Below are 15811 nucleotides of genomic sequence, written 5' to 3'. Positions count from 1 at the left end.
GAGAGAGAGAGGGGGGGAGAGAGAGAGAAGGGGGAGAGAGGGGGAGAGGGAGAGAGAGGAGTGGGAGGAGAGAGGGGGGGGAGAGAGAGAGAGGAAGAGAGAGGAGAGAGGGAAAGAGAAAGTGGGGAGGAGAGAGAGAGGGCGAGAGAGAGAGAGGAAAAGAGAGAGGGGGGAGAGAGAGAGAGGGGGGGAGAGAGAGAGGGGGTGGAGAGCGAGAGAGGGGGGAGAGAGAGAGGAGGAGAGAGGGAGAGGGGAGAGGGAGAGGGGGAGAGGGAGAGAGAGAGGGGGGAGAGAGAGAGGGGGGGGGAGAGAGAAGGGGGGAGAGAGAGGAGGGGAGAGGGAGAGAGGGGGGAGAGAGAGAGGGGGGGAGAGAGAGAGGAGGAGAGAGGGGGAGAGAGAGAGAGGGGGAGAGAGATGGAGAGGGGGGAAGAGAGAGAGAGGGGGGGAAGAGAGAGAGAGAGGAGGAGAGAGGGAGGGGGGAAGAGAGGGAGGAGGGGAGGGAGAGAGAGAGGGGGGAAGAGAGAGGGGGGGGAGAGAGAAAGAGAGAGGAGGAGAGGGGGAGAGAGAGATAGAGAGAGGGGGGGGGAGAGAGAGGGGGAGAGAAAGAGGAGAGAGTGTGTGTGAGTGAGTGAGAGAGAGAGAGAGAAAAGAGGGAGAGTGTGTATGAGAGACCAGGTGGGAGGGCAATAATGAATGAAGGACAGAAAGGGAGAATACCAGGAGCAGAGAAATCTGATGGAGGATTTGGAATTCCGTCTGTCCACGCAGCAAGCTGTGATTCTAGTGGTTGTTAAATCTCAAGGCTTGTTAGTGAGACGTCTTGTCTATTGCTTCCTAATATCCAAAATACTGAATATTATAGCACCGATTGCAATCTCATCACCCTGTAGAGACGGAACAAAAGGCTAATTTATTTATTCTTCCCTTTAAAAAGGAGCAGGAAATGTTCAGGTTTGAACATATACACATTCACACGTACAAACATGTACACACTGTGAATAAATGTTTCCATTCAGAGAGCACAGTGCGGAACTCAATTGTTTGACCCTGAGAATTCGACAGGTTCCTCAGATAATATTCTCTATGAGGTCATCCGATCAACAAACCCTTTGATCTCAATGTTCCAGATGTTTCTCAATGTCAGGTGTATCAGGTGTTAATTACCATTTATAACGAGGAGCCATCTCAGCAAGTCCTTTTGTGATTCTGACCCTGCTTCCTTTAGTTATTCTGTCCTCAGTTGCACCCTGTTAAAGTTGGCATCCTGCTGAGGTCTACAGAACTTAATGTTCAAAAATCATGGAAAAGGCCATTCAGTCCCTCAAGATTGTTCCACAGGAAGAGGAGAAGATTATTCAGCCTTTCAAGTCTGTTCTGTCATTCAATTTGATTATGTTTATCTTTGTCTAAACTCTATTTGCCTGTCCCGTTTCCCTGAACCTTAGTACTCGTGTCTAATAAGAATGTATCAATCTCAGTTTTGCCATTCCCAATTGCCCCCCAATTCCAGCAGCTTTTAGGGAGAGAGAATTCTAGAATTCCACTCCCCTTTGTGTTAAGAACCGCTTCCAGACATCGCCCCTGATGGGCCTGGCTTGAATTTTAAAATGATTCCCCTTCCTCACCGCCGACCTGTCTCTAGAGGAATAATTTCTCTCCACCTTCAGAAAATAATGGAAAGAATTATTTCCGAACGAGGATTGAAGAGTGTGTTTAGCAGATTTGTAAGAAGAACAGAATATTCAGGAACATGTAAAGAATCATTTTCACCGACTCACATTCTCTCGAATGGAAAACTTCAATTTCCAGAAACATTGAATCCTGATTATGGCTCCTGCGCTTGTGTGGTGAACCATCGTTGGTTCCCACTAGATAGTACTGAGCCAGGGTCTGGCCAGTACTACAAGTATGTAAATATGTTGCTGTTGGGGTTAGGGATGGGTTGTTCTACTTGTTGCTGTTGGGGTTAGGGTTGGGTTGTTACACCTTGTATTATAGTTATTGTGGTACATCCCAGTCGGGCTCCGCCTCCTGGGAGAGGTATAAAGGTCTCTGCTCTGTCTGGGACCCCTCAGTCTGGGATCGTGTATATAATTAGTAGCTGTCTTGTTACAGCAAATAAAAGCCTTTATTTCCTGAGCATCAAGCCTCGTGTGTGATAACGCGCATCAATTTTATTTGCTGTAAATAAACTCTCGTCGAAGAAAAAAAAAGAGAGTATGGAGCAGATACTGAAGCCTGAACGCCTTACACTAGATCCACGTGCGGTGGGCGCCTCTAACACCTTCGACCACTGGTTGAAGTGTTTTGAGGACTACCTGGCAGCCTCCGCAGCGGTCACCACAGATGGTGACAGACTCCGGGTCCTCCATGCGAGGGTAAGCGACACCGTCTACCTCGCGATCCGTGCGGCCACCGATTACACAAAGGCCCTCGAGCTTCTGAAGAAGCGTTATATTAAACTGCCCAACGAAATACACGCTCGTTACCTCTTAGCCACTCGACGACGGCAGTCCAGCGAAACGATGGAGGAATACGCGAACGAGCTCCTACAGCTAGCCAGGGGCTGTGACTGCAAAGCTGTGTCGGCTGAGCAGAATATGAACGACCTCGCTCGAGATGCGTTTGTGGCGGGAGTCGGATCATCGTACATCCGACTCAAACTACTGGAGAAAGGTAACCTTGACCTTACCCAGGCAATAGAACTAGCGGAGATGCTGGAGACGGCCTCCAAAAGCCTAGTATTGTATCCTGAAGACCACGTGGAGACAACGTGGCAGGAGCAGTCGCCAATCCCTCCTCGTCCCTCGGGTTCGAAATGCTGCGTAATGGCGTGCTCACACTCGAGCCAGACGACGGCAGCAGCTCCAGGCGGCCTGCGGTGTTACTTCTGTGGGGGAGCGAAGCATACTCTGCAATGGTGTCCCGCTAAAGCTGTGTTGTGCTCCGCCTGCGGTAAGAAGGGGCACTATTCGAAAGTGTGCCGATCTAAATCTGCTTCTAGGAACAGCAGTGCGGCCTGCGATTCCTCAGAGCCCGGTTCTTCATCATCGAAATCGTCGAGGGTTTCGTCCACGTGCGAGGCCAGGATGACGCCATTACGGTCGATGGAGTCGGAGATGTGTGACCACCAGGGGTCGCTGAGTTTGGCGCCATCACCCACGTGCGATCTATGGGAGCGGCCATGTTGGTCGGCACCGACCGCGAACGACCAGCAGGGGTCATCCTCGTCAATTTCAGCTGCCTGCAGTGGCGCTCATGAACCAACGGTGGCGTCGATCATCCTGGACCAGGCCAAGCCTCATAGACTTGACAAGTCTATGATGGACATTCAGGTAAACGACCACTTGATTTATTGTCTGTTTGACAGCGGGAGCACTGAGAGCTTTATCCACCCAGACGCTGTGAAGCGGTGTGGACTCCGGATCCAACCTGTCAAACAGACAATTTCTATGGCATCAAGGTCCCGGTCTGTCACCGTACTAGGGAGTTGCGTGGTAACTTTAACGGTGCAAGGCACAGTTTACGAGCGTTTCAAGCTCCTAGTGTTGCCGCACCTTTGCGCGCCAATACTTCTCGGACTAAACTTCATGGTCCACTTGAGGAGTGTAACCCTACAGTACGGTGGGCCACTCCCTTCGCTTTCAGTAGGAGAACAGCAGCCTCCAAATTGCCCAACGCGCCCCGCCTGTAGCCTCTCAACGCTGAAGATCACCACACCCTCCCTGTTCCAGAATCTTGTGCCAGGCTGCAAGCCCATTGCGACTGAGAGTAGGCGTTACAGCGCTGAGGATCGGATCTTCATTCGATCTGAAGTTCAGCGGCTCCTCAAAGAAAGGATCATACAACCCAGCGCTAGTCCGTGGAGAGCGCAGGTCGTGGTGGTCAAGAGTGGGAACAAACCCCGGATGGTCATTGACTATAGTCAGACCATTAATAGATACACGCAGCTGGATGCGTATCCCCTCCCGCGCATATCTGACATGGTCAATCAGATTGCGCAGTACCGGGTGTTCTCCACCATAGACCTCAAGTCTGCCTACCACCAACTCCCCATTCACCCAGAGGACCGACAATACACGGCTTTTGAGGCGGATGGTCGCTTGTATCACTTTCTCAGGGTTCCCTTTGGTGTCACCAATGGGGTCTCGGTCTTCCAGTGTGCTATGGACCGAATGGTGGACCAGAACGGGCTGCGGGTTACCTTCCCGTACCTGGATAACGTCACCATCTGCGGCCATGACCAGCAGGACCACGACACAAATCTCCTGAATTTCCTACGCACTGCATCTCGCCTGAACCTGACCTACAACAGGGAGAAGTGTGTGTTTCGTTCGCGCCGTTTAGCCATCCTAGGATATGTGGTGGAAAACGGGGTCATTGGCCCTGATCCAGACCGTATGCGCCCCCTTTCTGAACTTCCCCTGCCCACTAGTGCAAAAGCACTGAGAAGATGCTTAGACTTCTTCTCTTATTATGCACAGTGTGTTCCCAATTACGCGGACAAAGCCCGTCCGCTCATTAAGTCCACTTCTTTTCCCCTAACACCAGAGGCCCGATTGGCCTTCGATAAATTAAAAGCCGACATCGCGAAAGCTACGATGCACGCTGTTGATGAGTCCATCCCCTTTCAGGTGGAGAGCGATGCATCTGATTTCGCCCTGGCCGCCACACTTAACCAGGCGGGCAGGCCCGTCGCATTTTTTTCCCGCACCCTCCAAGGCCCCGAAATTCGGCATTCAGCGGTGGAAAAGGAGGCCCAGGCCATTGTGGAGGCCGTCAGGCACTGGCGCCATTACTTGGCGGGAAGACGGTTCACCCTGATCACGGACCAGCGGTCCGTGGCGTTCATGTTTAATAACACGCTGAGGGGCAAGATAAAGAACGACAAGATCTTGCGGTGGAGAATTGAACTCTCCACCTATAACTATGACATCATGTCTCGTCCAGGGAAACTCAATAAGCCCTCGGATGCCCTCTCGCGTGGAACATGCGCCAGTATACAGGAGGACCGTTTGCAGGCTCTCCATAATGACCTATGCCATCCTGGGGTCACTCGGCTCTACCACTTTATAAAAGCCCGCAATCTGCCCTACTCGGTGGAGGACGTCAGGTCCATAACAAGAAGCTGTCGGGTATGCACGGAATGCAAACCGCACTTTTACCGACCTGACCGGGCACAATTAGTCAAGGCCACTCGTCCCTTCGAGAGACTGAGTGTCGATTTTAAGGGCCCCCTTCCCTCAACAGATCGGAATGTGTACTTCCTCAACATCATTGACGAGTACTCTCGATTCCCGTTTGTTATTCCCTGCTCTGATACATCCGCTGCCACGGTTATCAAGGCATTCCGTGATCTCTTTACCCTGTTCGGGTACCCCAGCTACATTCACAGTGACAGGGGCTCGTTGTTCATGAGTGATGACTTGAGGCAATACCTGCTCTCATACGGGATTGCCTCTAGTAGAACCACGAGCTACAACCCTAGGGGTAACGGGCAGGTGGAACGTGAGAATGCTACAGTCTGGAAGGCTGTCTTACTGACGTTGAAGTCAAAAAGCCTTCCAGTCTCCCGTTGGCAAGAGGTGCTCCCTGATGCGCTCCATTCTATTCGCTCACTCCTGTGTACGGCAACCAATGCTACTCCCCATGAGAGGATGTTTTCATTCCCTCGGAAGTCTTCCTCGGGGACCTCATTACCGTCTTGGTTGACGTACTCAGGACCTGTCCTCCTGCGGCGACATGTAAGGGCCCGCAAGTCCGACCCGTTGGTCGAACAGGTCCATCTCCTCCACGCCAACCCTCAGTATGCCTATGTGGCATACCCTGACGGGCGAGAGGACACGGTCTTGATCCGAGACCTGGCGCCAGCAGGTGACGTAGCAACCCCTGTCGCTTCCATACCCCCTGTTACAAACCCCATAACTCTTGTTTCCCCTCCGGACACGGCGCGGGCAGCATCGGGACCATTACTTAACCCTTTTACTCCCGTGTACAGCTTGCCTGAGTCCAGAGGATGGTCGCCACTTCAGGGCGTGTCGGAACTCCATGGATTACCGTCACCTCAGGGTCAACCGGCCCGTGAGACTGTGGAGGAACAGTTGGACATCGCCTTGGGGAGAACGCCACTGCAAGTGCCTACTCCGGTGTCATCGCCGGTATTGAGGAGGTCACAACGACGGTGCGGTCCCCCTGACCGTCTGAACTTATAGACTGATGACAAATTATTCTGTTTTTGTACCCCGCCGGCCTTTGTCTTCAAAGGAGGGGTGAATGTGGTGAACCATCGTTGGTTCCCACTAGATAGTACTGAGCCAGGGTCTGGCCAGTACTACAAGTATGTATATATGTTGCTGTTGGGGTTAGGGATGGGTTGTTCTACTTGTTGCTGTTGGGGTTAGGGTGGGTTGTTACACCTTTGTATTATAGTATTGTGGTACATCCCAGTCGGGCTCCGCCTCCTGGGAGAGGCATAAAGGTCTCTGCTCTGTCTGGGACCCCTCAGTCTGGGATCGTGTATATAATTAGTAGCTGCCTTGTTACAGCAAATAAAAGCCTTTATTTCCTGAGCATCAAGCCTCGTGTATGATAACGCGCATCAGCTTGTGACCTTTATCATTCTTTGTGAAAATAAATCTTTCATTTGCTCTGAGTTGAGTCACTGTGTTTTTCAATAATTTATCGTCAGTTTCCTTTATGACAAAGCGAAGTGGGGTGATCCAATAGTCTTGCTGTAAATTGCTGACTTTCACATCAGACTCTCAGCTATCTCAGACAGGTGAAAAGTTGTTGTAAGATTTACATAGAAACATAGAAACTAGAAGCAGAAGAAGGCCAAGTCAGTCCTTTGAGCCTGCTCTGCCATTCATCTTGATCATGGCTGATCATCGAATTCAATATCCTGATTCCCCCTTCCCCCATATCCCTTGATCCCTTTAGCCCCAAGAGCAATATCTAATTTCTTCATAAAATCAGACAACGTTTTGGCCTCAACTACATTCTGTGGTAGTGAATTCCACACATTCACCACTCTCTGGGTGAAGAAATTTCTCCTCACCTCAGTTCTAAAAGGTTTACCCCTTATCCTCAAATTATGACCCCTCGTTCAGGACACCCCCACCATTTGGAACTTTCTTTCTGAATCTACCCTGTCTAACCCTGTTAGAATTTTATAAGTTTCTATGAGATCCCCTCTCACTCTTCGAAACTCCAGTGAATATAATCCTAACCGACTTAGTCTCTCCTCATATGACAAATCTGTCATGACAGTCTCTCCACATATGACAAATCTCTCAGTGGGGGAGCATCTTGGGGATAGTGATCATAACTCTATCTCCTTTACCCTAGCATTGGAAAGAGATAGGATCAGGCAAGCTAGGAAAGTGTTTATCTGGAGTAAGGGGAAATATGAAGCCATCAGGCAGGAGATTAGAGGCGTAAATTGGAAGGAGGCATTCTCGAGGAAAAGTACTGAAGTAAGAACAAAAAGAACAAAGAACAAAGAACAATACAGCACAGGAACAGGCCCTTCGGCCCTCCAAGCCCGCGCCGCTCCCCGGTCCAGGATTGAATCCTGAATCCAGGATCCCCGCCCAATTTTCCAGCCTATCTACATCCTAATATCCTATCCACCGAGCTGTCCCTCACAGCTACAATGCTTTGTTCATCACAACCTATTAACTCACCCCCACCCCACCCATTCCAGACCATGTGATCTCCAGGGAGAGGCAAAAACCCAGAGTGAAAACCCCAGGGCCAATATGGGGAAAAAGAAAATCTGGGAAATTCCTCTCCGACCCCCTGTGGCGATCGAAACGAGTCCAGGAGATCACACTGGCCCTGATCAGAAAATGCTTCCCAACCCTATTCATTTCCACTTCTGCTTTACGAACACCATCTGAATTCCCTGCCCCGAGACAGGTTCCCAACTATCCGCAGTCTCGCTCTGTACTGGCACCAGCAAGATGATCATAGAATGAAGCCTTGAAATGAGAAAAAAAGAACAATTAGCCCGCGCCGCTCCCTGGTCCAAACTAGACCACTCTTTTGTATCCCTCCATTCCCACTCCGTTCATATAGCTGTCTAGATAAGTCTTAAACGTTCCCAGTATGTCCGCCTCCACCACCTTGCCTGGCAACACATTCCAGGCCCCCACGACCCTCTGTGTAAAATATGTCCTTCTGATATCTGTGTTAAACCTCCCCCCCTTCACCTTGAACCTATGACCCCTCGTGAACGTCACCACCGACCCGGGGAAAAGCTTCCCACCGTTCACCCTATCTATGCCTTTCATAATTTTATACACCTCTATTAAGTCTCCCCTCATCCTCCGTCTTTCCAAGGAGAACAACCCCAGTTTCCCCAATCTCTCCTCATAACCAAGCCCCTCCATACCAGGCAACATCCTGGTAAACCTCCTCTGTACTCTCTCCAAAGCCTCCACGTCCTTCTGGTAGTGTGGCGACCAGAACTGGATGCAGTATTCCAAATGCGGCCGAACCAACGTTCTATACATCTGCAACATCAGACCCCAACTCTTATACTCTATGCCCCGTCCTATAAAGGCAAGCATGCCATATGCCTTCTTCACCACCTTCTCCACCTGTGACGTCACCTTCAAAGATCTGTGGACTTGCACACCCAGGTCCCTCTGCGTCTCTACACCCTTTATGGTTCTTCCATTTATCGTGTAGCTCCTCCCTACATTATTCCCACCAAAATGCATCACTTCGCATTTATCAGGATTGAACTCCATCTGCCATTTCTTTGCCCAAATTTCCAGCCTATCTATATCCTTCTGTAGCCTCTGACAATGTTCCTCACTATCTGCAAGTCCTGCCAGTTTTGTGTCGTCCGCAAACTTACTGATCACCCCAGTCACTCCTTCTTCCAGATCATTTATATAAATCACAAACAGCAGAGGTCCCAATACAGAGCCCTGCGGAACACCACTAGTCACAGGCCTCCAGCCGGAAAAAGACCCTTCCACTACCACCCTCTGTCTTCTATGACCAAGCCAGTTCTCCACCCATCTAGCCACCTCCCCCTTTATCCCATGAGATCCAACCTTTTTCACCAGCCTACCATGAGGGACTTTGTCAAACCCTTTACTAAACTCCATATAGACAACATCCACGGCCCTTCCTTCGTCAACCATTCTGGTCACTTCTTCAAAAAACACCACCAGGTTAGTGAGGCATGACCTCCCTCTCACAAAACCATGCTGACTATCGTTAATGAGTTTATTCCTTTCTAAATGCGCATACATCCTATCTCTAAGAATCTTCTCCAACAACTTCCCCACCACGGACGTCAAGCTCACCGGCCTATAATTACCCGGGTTATCCTTCCTACCCTTCTTAAATAACGGGACCACATTAGCTATCCTCCAATCCTCTGGGACCTCACCTGCGTCCAGTGACGAGACAAAGATTTGCGTCAGAGGCCCAACGATTTCACCTCTCGTCTAAGGTGGCAGATTTTCAAGGAATGTTTGTCTGGAGTTCTGCATGGCAATGTTCCGATGAGACAGGGAGGTGTTGGTAGGTTACGGGAACCGTGGTGCACGAAAGCTGCGCTGAACCTAGTGAGAAAGAAAAGGAAAGCATACAAAAGGTTCAGAGAGCTAGGCGATGATAGGGATCCAGATGAGTACACGGCTTGTAGGAAGGGACTTAAGAAAGAAATTAGGAGAGCCAGAAGGGGTCACGAGAAGGCCTTGGCAGGTAAGATTAAGGAGAAACCTAAGGCATTCTATAAATATGTGAAGAGTAAAAGGATGAGATGTGAAGGAATAGGATCTATAAAATGTGAAGGTGAGAAAGTCTGTACAGGACCGGAAGAAATAGCAGAGGAGCTGAATGAATATTTTACCTCGGTATTCACGGTGGAAAAATACATGGGTGGTTGTACTACAGGATTGAGGGGGACTGAAAAGATTGAGTATCTGGACATTAAGAAAGAGGATGTGTTGGAAATTTTGAATAGCATCAAGATAGATAAGTCGCCGGGACCGGATGGGATGTACCCCAGGTTACTGTGGGAGGCAAGGGAAGAGATTGCAGAGCCTCTGGCGATGATCTTTGCATCATCGATGGAGACGGGAGAGGTTCCGGAGGATTGGAGGATTGCGGATGTGGTTCCTATATTCAAGAAAGGGAATAGGGATAGCTCAGGAAATTACCGACCGGTGAGTCTTACCTCAGTGGTTGGTAAGTTGATGCAGAAGATCCTGAGGGACAGGATTTATGAACATTTAGAGAAGTTTAGTATGCTCAAAAGTAGTCAGCACGGCTTTGTCAAAGGCAAATCGTGCCTTACGAGCCTGGTGGAGTTCTTTGAAAATGTGACTAAACACATTGACAAAGGAAAAGCGGTAGATGTGGTTTACATGGACTTCAGCAAGGCGTTCGATAAGGTCCCCCATGCAAGACTTCTCGAGAAAGTGAGAGGGCATGGGATCCAAGGGGCTGTTGCCTTGTGGATTCAGAACTGGCTTGCCTGCAGAAGGCAGAGAGTGGTTGTAGATGGGTCTTTTTCTGAGTGGAGGTCGGTCACCAGTGGAGTGCCCCAGGGATCTGTTCTGGGACCCTTGCTGTTTGTCATTTTCATAAATGACCTGGATGAGGAAGTGGAGGGATGGGTTGGTAAGTTTGCCAACGACACGAAGGTTGGTAGTGTTGTGGATAGGTTGGAGGGATGTCAGAAGCTGCAGCGTGACATAGATAGGATGCAAGACTGGGCGGAGAAGTGGCAGATGGACTTCAACCCGGATAAATGTGTAGTGGTCCATAGTGGTCAAATGGGATGAAGGAGTATAATATCAAGGGTAAGACTCTTAGCAGTGTAGAGGATCAGAAGGACCTTGGATTCCGGGTCCATAGGACTCTTAAATCGGCTTCGTATGTAGAGGAGGTGGTTAAGAAGGCGTATGGTGTGCTGGCCTTCCTCAATCGAGGGATTGAGTTTAGGAGTCGGGAGATAATGATGCAGCTTTATAAGACCCTCGTCAGACCCCACTTGGACTAATGTGCTCAGTTCTGGTCGCCTCATTACAGGAGGGATATGGAAATGATTGAAAGGGTGCAAAGAAGATTTGCAATGATGTTGCCTGGATTGGTTGGCATGCCTTATGAGGATAGGCTGAGGGAGCTCGGTCTTTTCTCCTTGGAGAGACGAAGGATGAGAGGTGACCTGATGGAGGTGTACGAGATGTTGAGAGGTATAGGTCGGGTGGATTCTCGGAGGCTTTTTCCCAGGGCTGAAATGGCTGCTACGGGAGGACACAGGTTTAAGGTGCTGGGGAGTAGGTACAGAGGAGATGTCAGGGGTAAGTTTTTCACTCAGAGGGTGGTGGGTGAGTGGAATCGGCTGACGTCAGTGGTGGCGGAGGCAAACTCGATAGGGTCTTTAAAGAGACTTCTGGATGAGTACACGGGACTTAGTAGGATTGAGGGTTATAGGTAAGCCTATATATAAGCCTCGGTAGGTCGGGACATGACCGGTGCAACTTGTGGGCCGAAGGGCCTGTTTGTGCTGTCGTTTTTCTATGTCTATGTCTATGCCATCCCAGGAATCAGACTGGTAAATCTTCATTGTACTCCCTCTATAGCAAGGACATCCTTCTTCAGATAAGGACACCAAAACTGCACATTCTAGTCCAGATGTGGCCTCACCAACGCCCTATACAATTGCAGCAAAACATCCCTATCCCTGTACTCAAATCCTCTCGCTATGAAGGCCAACATACCATAGAATCATAGAATCTGCGACACGGAGACAGGCCCTTCGGCCCAAACTGGTCCATGCCGACCACAGTGCCCATCTAAACTAACCCCATTTACCTGCATTTGGCCCATATCCCTCTGAACCTTTCCTACCCATGTCTCTGTCCAAATGCCTTTTAAATGTTGCCAATGTCCCTGCCTCAACCACTCCCTCCGGCAGCTCATTCCACATACGCACCACCCTCTTTGTAAAAAAAGTTGCTTCTTAGGTTCCCATTAATTCTTAACTTAAACCTCTGCCCTCTAGTTCTCAATTCCCCAACCCTGGCGGCAGCAAGGTGGCAGAGTGGTTAGCACTGCTGCCTCACAGCGCCAGGGACCCGGGTTCGATTCCAGCCTCAGATCACTGTCTGTGTGGAGTTTGCACATTCTCCCCGTGTCTGTGTAGGTTTCCTCCGGGTGCTCCGGTTTCCTCCCACAATCCAAAGATGTGTAGGTTAGGTTGATTGGCCATGCTAAACTGACCCTCGTGTCAGAGGGATTAGCAGGCTAAATATGTGGGGTTACAAGAATAGGGCCTGGGTGGGATTGTGGTCAGTACAGACTCGATGGGTCGAATGGCCTCCTTCTGCACTGTAGGGATTCTATGGATAACAATTTTATGGACTGAGTGCATTCACCCTATCAATGCCTCTTATAAGCTTATACAGCTCTATAAGATCACCCCTCACACTCCTATGCTCCAAAGAAAAAAGTCCTAGCCCATCCAATCTCTCCCGACAACTCAGTCCCTTGAGTCCTGGCAAAATCCTTGTAAATGTCTTCTGCACTCTCTCCAGTTTAGTAACATCTTTCCTATAGCAAGGCGACCAAAACTGAACACAATACTCCAGGTGTGGCCTCACCAACGTCCTGTATAACTGCAACATAACTTCTCAACTTCTATACTCAATGCCCTGACTGATGAAGGCCGGCATGCCTTCTTCACTGCCCTAGCTACTTGTAGCTCCACCTTTAGAGAACCGTGCAGCTGAACTCCAAGGTCCCTCTCTTCCCCAATATTCCCTAAGGGTCCTACCATTCACCGTGAAAGTCCAACTTTGATTTGACTTTCCAAAATGCAACAGCTCACACTTATCTGTATTGAGTTCCATTTGCCATTTCTCAGCCCACTTCCCCAGCTGATCAAGATCCTGCTGTAATCCAAATCGTTGATATAGTTAACAAATGGCAATGGGACCAGCACTGACATTTGCCTTCTTTACTGCCTGCTGTACCTGCACGCTTGCTTTCAGCCCCTAATGCACGAGGACTCCAAGGTCTCGTTGAGTATCCACCTCTCTCAATTTACACCCATTCAAGTAATAATCTGTCTTCCTATTATTGCTACCAAAGTGGATAACCTCATCCACATTAAACTGCATCTGCCATGCAGATACCCACACATTCAGCCTGTCCAAATCATGCTGAAGCATCTCTGCATCTTCCTCACAGCTCACCCTCCCACATCATTTGTATCATTTGGTTGGTTTTGTGGTTCTGGTTGATGAGGACCTGTCTGAAAAGCATAAGATTCCACAAGATCCTTCTCCCAACACTCAGTAGATCTTTAGTAGATGGATGACTTCAGTATAAAATTATATAAAATGAGATGTGCATTATCTGCAGCCTGCATTGCAGTTTCCAATAAATAATCCCAAGGCCTCTCTCAGCTGACAAATTAATTCATCATAAATCGGAGTTTGTGCTGTGAGATCTGTGCCTGGAAGTGATGTGAGCTCCACTCCAAATCTCTGTTGCTACCTGTTTAGGAAAAGTTGATCTCTGCACACTCTCCATTCACCAAATGGTGTTAACTTTGTGTTGGCACAGTGATAAATTTTTACATGTTGTTTTTGTATTTATACTGCAGTGGACATGAAGAACACCTCTTGTCTAAGTGTGAAACATGATTTAACCATTTAGCTGTTTGAATATTTTAAATTGGTCAAAATTGAGGCCCCTTCATATCAATTCACACAGCACATTGTCACCTGCCTGTGACAATCCAATGATCGTAACTTTCTTGGAGTGACAATCATCAGGACATTGCCACTCCACAACAACTTAACTTTGCTGGAATTCCAAAGCCTCTCTCTTGTCCAACCTTCCTCATTCAGGCTGAGGGTGAGTCTGGAGCAGCGAGGTGCACATCCTGGCTCCAGCAGTGAGGTGTAAAAGGAGTGAAGTGAAGGAGGACATGCCTTCTTTTTACAGCACTAACTGCCATAAAGTAGGTGAGTTTAAAGGAACCATTGAAAGGGAGAAAGTTCCAAGCTAACGGGATCTGTGGGGTGGTGTGGGGTGGGGTGGGGTGGGGGTGGGGGGGGGGTGTTCACACATTGACAGGAGGGTGGGGTCAGGTAGAACAAGGGAGTGTGTGATGGGTCGGGCTAGAGGTGGGAAGTGGGGAGCGTGGTGTCTGATCGGCCTGCTGGGGGGGGATAAGGTGTTGTGTCAGGTAGCGGGGGGGGGGGGGGGGGGGTAAGGGAGTAGTGTCAGGTCAGGCCGTGCAGTTGGGGGGGTTCTATTATGTCGGGACAGGTCAGTCAGGCTGTGGAGGGATCCTCTCAGGGGTGGGGGTGGGTGGGAGTTGGGGGTCCTGCGGATGGGTGGAGGGATGTGGCAGGTGTTCTGTGCAGGGCCTGATCTGAGTGTTTAAAATAGTTATGCTGAAGTTAGAAATGACTTCATTTCTTCTAACTCTCTCAGAGTAACAATGAGGGTAAAACTGGCAGAACCATCCACAGTTAATGATTTAAATCACTTTGTCGGGTGGTTCCCAGAGCAGCACAATTGCCCAGGGGAAGTGAGCACTTCTGGGCAATTTCCAGCTAAACTCTTACCTTGGATTCCCCAGTGCCTTCCCAATGGGACGCTGTGGAGCAACGGCTCAGTTTCAGCTGTTCTTCAACCTACAACAGTCCTACAACCACTTCTTCATCAAGACACACGGAACAGCCATGGGGACCAAATTCACACCTCAATATGCCAACATCTTCATGCACAGGTTCGAATAAGACCTCTTCACCACATAGGACCTTCAACCGATCCTATACACTAGATACATCGATGACATTTTCTTCCTTTGGACTCATGGTGAACAATCACTGAACCAACTATATGATGACATCAATAAATTCCATCCCACTATCAGACTCACCATGGACTACTCTCCAGAATCGGTTGCATTCTTGGACACATGCATCTCCATCAAGGACGGTCACCTCAGCACTTCACTGTACCGCAAGCCCACGGATAACCTCACGATGCTCCACTTCTCCAGTTTCCACCCTAAACACGTTAAAGAAGCCATCCCCTACGGACAAGCCCTCCGTATACACAGGATCTGCTCGGATGAGGAGGATCGCAACAGACACCTCCAGACGCTGAAAGATGTCTTCATAAGAATAGGATATGGCGCCACGGTGAAAAACTGCACTGACTTCCTCAGAAGACAAACATGGGACACGGTGGACAGAGCACCCTTCGTCATCCAGTACTTCCCCGGAGCGCAGAAGCTACGACATCTTCTCCGGAGCCTTCAGCATGTCATCAATGAAGACGAACATCTCGCCAAGGCCATCCCCACACCCCCACTTCTTGCCTTCAAACAACCGCACAACCTCAAACAGACCATTGTCCGCAGCAAACTACCCAGCCTTCAGGAGAACAGTGACCACGACACCACACAACCCTGCCACAGCAACCTCTGCAAGACGTGCCGGATCATCGACACGGATGCCATCATCTCACATGAGAACACCATCCACCAGGTACACGGTACCTACTCTCGCAACTCGGCCAACGTTGTCTACCTGATACGCTGCAGGAAAGGATGTCCCGAGGCATGGTACATTGGGGAGACCATGCAGACGCTACAGCAACGGATGAATGAACACCACTCGACAATCACCAGGCAAGAGTGTTCTTCCTGTTGGGGAACACTTCAGCGGTCACGGGCATTCGGCCTCTGATCTTCGGATAAGCGATCTCCAAGGCGGCCTTCACGACAAAAGACAATGCAGAATCGCTGAGCAGAAAC

The 15811-nt window shown here is 49.6% G+C and overlaps 1 protein-coding gene across 1 annotated transcript in view; it reads right to left on the bottom strand.

Moving 5' to 3' along the window:
* The window catches only part of slc6a17 (solute carrier family 6 member 17), a 98058-nt gene that overhangs the window by 38419 nt on the left and 43828 nt on the right, over positions 1-15811 (bottom strand). The window lies entirely within an intron of this gene.

This window comes from Mustelus asterias, chromosome 25, assembly GCF_964213995.1.
Source record: "Mustelus asterias chromosome 25, sMusAst1.hap1.1, whole genome shotgun sequence".
Taxonomy (NCBI): Eukaryota; Metazoa; Chordata; class Chondrichthyes; order Carcharhiniformes; family Triakidae; genus Mustelus; species Mustelus asterias.
Note: the sequence above shows the minus strand (reverse complement) of the source record. Positions and strands in the feature narration are given on the sequence as shown.